Genomic DNA, 7,132 nt, shown 5'->3' on the forward strand with positions numbered 1-7,132 from the left:
CCAAGAACACATCATATTTCGGTCATCGATATATTGATGAAAAAAGAGCCTTAATGACCTTGGGGAGCCATTGTCAGTATCCTTCTCCACTGTCAACTTCTTCTCTTTTTGTAGCTTTCACAGCCACATCACCGCATCCTCTCTGATGCCCAACTCCTTCACCATCTTTGTCTTGTTGTGCCTTTCTATCACGTTCTTAATTGAATTTGTTCATACCACTAATTGCTACTTTGTCTATTTTGTTATTCATCTGTTTGTAAGGTGTAATTTTTACAACTCTATACAACTCATTTGTATCACAAAATAAATTTTAATTTGGCTCCAGAAGTAAACCAACTATTAGACACAAATATCGCTATGTCCTCTAGAAGGTCAACAATCTTTATGTCATTCGTGGTAATACCCTGAAGAGCTACTGCTGTGATCAGGATACACAAGACAGTTGTCCGATTCAATGGTGGTTGATAGTCAGAGGATGAAACTGGATGCAGTTTCTGCCTTTGCATCAATATCTACTTTATCAGCCTGAGTCCTATCATGCACATTACCACCATCATTACGATACTCAGTCATCTTGGCCAGTCTATTTGGTCCTGTTTGGGATGCAGTACTTAAGGTTTGCGATTCCCCACCCACTTTCTGTTTCTCGTGCCTATTATTAGTGGATTTTGAGGGTGGGTCTTTTTCATCTATGTAGAGGTATTGCATATCTTAGAATGCTCAATCTGCATTATGCTTCTTTTGTATTTGGATCTGTGTACCAGATCCACCACAAGCACACCCATCAGCATTCTCAATCGCAGAATCAACCATGTAACTTCGAATGTCATTTCCTTGTGTGTTAGTACGTACACTGGGTAGTGAAACAGGTTGCATGCTACGAGATACTTAGCACTGTCATGCTGTGGCGACTGTGCATCCTGGGTAATTGGATGTGTCACATCAGTAGTCGAAGTATGAAGGTTCTCAATATCACATTATCCTCACCAATGAGGCACACGTTTCTACAAGTTTTTGTTTTGCATATATAATCGCTTATGACGTTACTTTCTTTTTGCAGGATTTTGGTTTTCTAGTGGGCACTACACCACATACAGTCTATGCATTTTTGTTTATCGTTTCCTGTTCTGCCATCATAATCACTCCTGATGAGTCCTGATTACAAACAGCACTCATGTTGGTGCCCTGTTCTCTTACAATTTTCCTGCCTCGATTTATACTTTTGTGTAGGAGAACAGACAGAAAATCACATTTATTTTCCATCCTTTCACATTTTTCAACCAGGGTAGACAGTACATTTTCAAATTCCCTATACATATGAGTAGATGCCATGCTTGTATTACTAAGATCACTGGCACTAGAATCTTGTGTGATATTTACATTTTTATATGGTTCAAAAGTCTCATCAGTCACCATACATTCACTAGTCGATATCACTTCTGCCTGTGTCCCTCCCAGCTCAGCATCAAACATGGGTAATGAGCAGGGCACTTTTCCTCCAGACAGTGTAGTGGATTAGACGTAGGGTTATGTACCACGCCTTTTATTTCCAGGGAACAAGTCTACATTGTATACATCTATGCGCTCATTGTTCTCATTCTCGTGCACCGATTTGTTACTAGCAGTCTCACTGAACAGGATAGTATCACCATCCATTGCATTTGCACATTTATCATTCAAACTAATCTCACTCTCAACATTGAGTGTTACTTGTGGTAGTGGCAGTTTGACTTGATTCTGAGTCTCTTTATTTGTAATAGCTCCTGATGTTCTTGGTGTACCATTATGCATCTCAAATCAGACACAGTCAGTGTCTCAGCATTTATGGTAGCAGCTGGCCTTATTACTTGGTCTATCAATTTAGCCCCTACACAGCGTAGTGATTGGCTGAGATCTAACACAATCTCCTGTAGGGCATTTTCTTCATCGATTGAACTTAACTCATTACGCTTAGAGAAATATGTCATCGACTTAGTTTTAATAGCAGGGTCAGATTTAGTAATGGTTTTGGGTACACACGTTCTACAATAGTGCAGCAGATAACTACAGTTCAATGTCTGCTTGAAAGATGCAGAAACAGGCTTCCCCCGTTGTTCACTAGAGACAACAGCCACAGATGGACCATTAGTATTTTTTATCAATTAAGCCTACCTCAGAAGTTAACATAGACATCACAGTGAGATTAATTCCAGTAATGTGGACAGCTTTGTGAATATCACACTACACACTGATTGTCCAGTCAACACTAGCGGTCACAATGGTAGTCGTAATGTTCTTATTGCATAAGAAAAAACAAAACACTTACGGATTTCATTTGGCATTAGGTCACACGCCTAAGTGAGGAGCCTCCTCCACACAAATCTTGGTGACTTTTTTAAGTACTCAAACACACAACACCGCGAATAGCAAACAGCACTCGCCTGAGCACTCACTTGATGCGCAAGCGCAGATGCCCATCACCTGCTCAATTTGTAGCATTTCTGGGTGTTAGGGGCGAAGCTTGCCAATCAGCACAATAAAGTTATATAGGTCCTCAAGTAGATACAATATTCGCCGAAAGGATGGTGTCTGGCCAGCAAACAGCACTCGCCTGAGCACTCCCTTGATGCATATTTATGACCTGATGCTCAGAACCCAAACATTTCTTACAACTAGAACAGTACTAGGAGTGGAGTGTTGGCGTGTAAGGCAACAGGATTCCAAAATGAATGGATGCATTTTTAATTAGGGTGCTCTCAGTGTAACACAGGATCAGCCTAATGGCATTCATATTCATCCACAGTTTTGCTCTTATATTAACCTAATGGAATAGTTATCGATCAAAAAATTATCTATTTAGCATCCACGAAGCAATATTATGTGAAACCAAAAGTCTGCATCTTGGTGGTCAGTGGGTGCACATATATATCAAATAAGGTTGGTGAGAGGGCAGATCTCTACAGAACTCCAGATTTGACAGGATTATTTTGGGGAATTTGGAAAATAATAAGAAAAGGGGAATGTTTACTAAAATCCTGTTCTGGGTAGAAGTAGACGAGGGAGCAAAGGCTTCCTACCAATATTCCCAAAACTTGATTAAGAGGTATTTCAATCATGAATGTAAAATATGTACAAGCTCCAGGTTCTGACTTTTTTTATTGACATTGTTTTTAGTGTGTTCTAATTTAACTAAAATGCCATAATGTGGGGCAGTACCCCCTTACACGCACCCCCACTGAACCGCTTTAAATTCAATATTCCCTTTCGCAAACTAGCTTATTTCATTTGTATCTGGTCTGTGGATGTTATTGCAATGAATATTCAGCACTGAGAAATAGTTGTGGTCAATATTCTGCAATGAAATCACTGGGCACCCTTCTAAGTACCATTCAAAAAAATATTAGCCAACGAGATCCTTTCAAGAATACTGAGGTGGTTGGGTGATGTCTTGATATTGTCCCTGGTCCAGCCTTAGAAAGAAAGTTAGGCCTGTTGGCAAAGGCTTAAGGCTTTTCCTTATTAAAATCAAAGTGTGTAATTCTGTAAGGACCCATTATATTTTGTGTTTCTTGATGTAAGAGCAGCTTGTGAGTTAATTCATCAAAAAATCTTAAAAATCTTATGGGCTGCACTCTTGAAAGAAGGTATGGACCCTTATTTTGGTTATTCTGATTCAGTCGCTGTCACACCGTTTCGCCGTTGGCAACTACGGCGTCATTGGTCTCTGTGTGGGGTTCTGTTTCCAGGAGAAACGGGGAAAACAAGAAGAACCAGTGTCAACGGTCTAGTCGTTGCACGTTGTCATCAAGATCACGTGACTGATCATCTGACCCCTTTTAAGGAATCCGGAACTCTGTTCCGATGCGTCGCTACTACTATTAGTGGTGCTCCGTAAGTTCGCTCGCGAATAGAAACTACCCAAGTCCAACTGCTTTCTCTAATTTCTGTCCTGTATTAACGTTCCCTTGTTTCGCTCCTTTCCCTTCGCTTTCTTCCAGCAGCCTCGAGAACTCCCTCGTCCCGACTAGCCGAGCCGATCGCTCTGCTCTCTGTATAGGGCAACCCGTCCGCCTAGCAGAAGTAAGTGAATTCCTAGGTTAGAACAGGTTCTCCCTTCTTCCTTCTATTCGGACTTACCATTCTTCCCTTTTCAGTCACATTCCTCTGTGTTGGACTCTCCCCCCGTAAACGGCCTGATAAGTTACATTCCCAAGGTTGTCACGTTTCCAGACCTGACAGTAGTATCAGACCTGATACCTGCATTTCATGTACTATCTCCTCAGTCTCCTTTCTCCCACTCACCTGTGCCTCTCATAATATAGATCTCCTGTTCACGCTGCTACCTAAGGAACGAGGGACCCCAAGTTCCACCATTTCCGAAGCAAGTGATCATCCTCAGCAAGACAAAGGATTCCTGTCATCCAGGGTTTTTTTCCCCAGAGGGTTTCCCTGGGATTCGTGTTCTCCCCTACCAATTCTTATTATTTGGTACAGGGGGGAGCAGGAGTTTCGGGGGGATCCTTCCGATGACCGTTGCAGCTCCAGATCCATTGGCACCCGAACAGGTTAGTGTTTTTCCACTACGGAATTCAATTTGAGATTTCCTAGGCTTCTGGCTGGCATTTCCTAACAGAGTATTTACTCTAGGGGTTACAGATAGCGACGCCAGGTAAAGCTAATCCGGTCGGGTGTCGGTACTATGGAGCAACAAATGCAACAGTTAATGACGGCTATGCAGTATATGTCGTTAGAATTGCAAGCTATTAAGCAAGACAATGCCCAATTAAGACAACAAGTGACACGTGCCTTTTCTGAAACCCCCCCAGTTTCATTAAACATGGGCAAGTTCGATGGGGATCCTCATAAACTTAAGGAATTTCTAGATAGTTGCACAGCACAATTTACGTTTAAACCTCGATTCTTTCCAACTGAAAAAGACAAGGTGGGATTTCTCATTTCTCATCTCTCGGGTTCGGCCTTAGCCTGGGCGACTCCTTTGGTTACCTCGGGGAATGCAGTATTGGATTCCTACCCCGCTTTCGTGAATAGCCTGAGATCAATGTTTAGTCGTCAGGAGATATCAGTGTCAATACCAGAGAAACTTCTTGATCTCCGACAAGGTAATAAGGACCTTCTCTGGTACATCACTCAGTTTAAACAGTTGTCCTCAGAACTAGGACATTATTCCACCGAGGTCTTTCTGAGGAACTGAAGGATGAGGTTTCCAAAGTTCCACGTCCCGCCAACCTGGCTGACATGATTACTTTGTCCATGCAAACTGAGTACCGACTTCTTGAAAGAGCACATGAAAGAAAAAAGTCTAAAGGAAGTCGAACTCATTCTGATCTACTGCCCAGTTTTGTTAAGACCCCTTCTGGAGAAGAACCCATGCAGATTGGGTCCATCAAGGGCCCGTTAACTAATACAGAAAGAGAACGACGGAAGACATTGGTCCTCTGTATGTATTGTGGCTCCTCATCGCATATATTGCGTGATTGTCCTACAGTTCCACCACGCAGACCCAAGCCACAGGTGGTGCGAAACGACAAAACCCTGCCGTACAGGGAACCACGGTAGGAGTATCAGATCAGAGTTCCCCACATATTTTTGGGCTATCTCCGGATTCACCTATATGCAACCATTCAATGATTGTATTAGCTATTACCTTCAGTCTCCCAGGGAAGATAATACAGGACAGTTGTCTGATTCAATGGTGGTTGATAGTCAGAGAATGAAACTGGATGCAGTTTCTGCCTTTGCATCAATATCTACTTTATCAGCCTGAGTCCTATCATGCACATTACCACCATCATTACGATACTCAGTCATCTTGGCCAGTCTATTTGGTCCTGTTTGGGATGCAGTACTTAAGGTTTGCGATTCCCCACCCACTTTCTGTTTCTCGTGCCTATTATTAGTGGATTTTGAGGGTGGGTCTTTTTCATCTATGTAGAGGTATTGCATATCTTAGAATGCTCAATCTGCATTATGCTTCTTTTGTATTTGGATCTGTGTACCAGATCCACCACAAGCACACCCATCAGCATTCTCAATCGCAGAATCAACCATGTAACTTCGAATGTCATTTCCTTGTGTGTTAGTACGTACACTGGGTAGTGAAACAGGTTGCATGCTACGAGATACTTGTGCCGCACCACTCTTAGCACTGTCATGCTCTGGTGACTGTGCATCCTGGGTAATTGGATGTGTCACATCAGTAGTCGAAGTATGAAGGTTCTCAATATCACATTATTCTCACCAATGAGGCACACGTTTCTACAAGTTTTTGTTTTGCATACATAATCGCTTATGACGTTACTTTCTTTTTGCAGGATTTTGGTTTTCTAGCGGGCACTACACCACATACAGTCTATGCATTTTTGTTTATCGTTTCCTGTTCTCCCATCATAATCACTCCTGATGAGTCCTGATTACAAACAGCACTCATGTTGGTGCCCTGTTCTCTTACAATTTTCCTGCCTCGATTTATACTTTTGTGTAGGAGAACAGACAGAAAATCACATTTATTTTCCATCCTTTCACATTTTTCAACCAGGGTAGACAGTACATTTTCAAATTCCCTATACATATCAGTAGATGCCATGCTTGTATTACTAAGATCACTGGCACTAGAATCTTGTGTGATATTTACATTTTGATATGGTTCAAAAGTCTCATCAGTCACCATACATTCACTAGTCAATATTACTTCTGCCTGTGTCCCTCCCAGCTCAGCATCAAACATGGGTAATGAGCAGGGCACTTTTCCTCCAGACAGTGTAGTGGATTAGACGTAGGGCTATGTACCACGCCTTTTATTTCCAGGGAACAAGTCTACATTGTATACATCTATGCGCTCATTGTTCTCATTCTCGTGCACCGATTTATTACTAGCAGTATCACTGAACAGGATAGTATCACCATCCATTGCATTTGCACATTTATCATTCAAACTAATCTCACTCTCAACATTGAGTGTTACTTGTGGTAGTGGCAGTTTGACTTGATTCTGAGTCTCTTTATTTGCAATAGCTCCTGCTGTTCTTGGTGTACCATTATGCATCTCAAATCAGACACAGTCAGTGTCTCAGCATTTATGGTAGCAGCTGGCCTAATTACTTGGTCTATCAATTTAGCCCCTACACAGCGTAGT

This window comes from Ambystoma mexicanum, chromosome 4q (genome assembly GCF_040938575.1).
Source record: "Ambystoma mexicanum isolate Mex_15411 chromosome 4q, UKY_AmexF1_1, whole genome shotgun sequence".
Lineage (NCBI taxonomy): Eukaryota > Metazoa > Chordata > Amphibia > Caudata > Ambystomatidae > Ambystoma > Ambystoma mexicanum.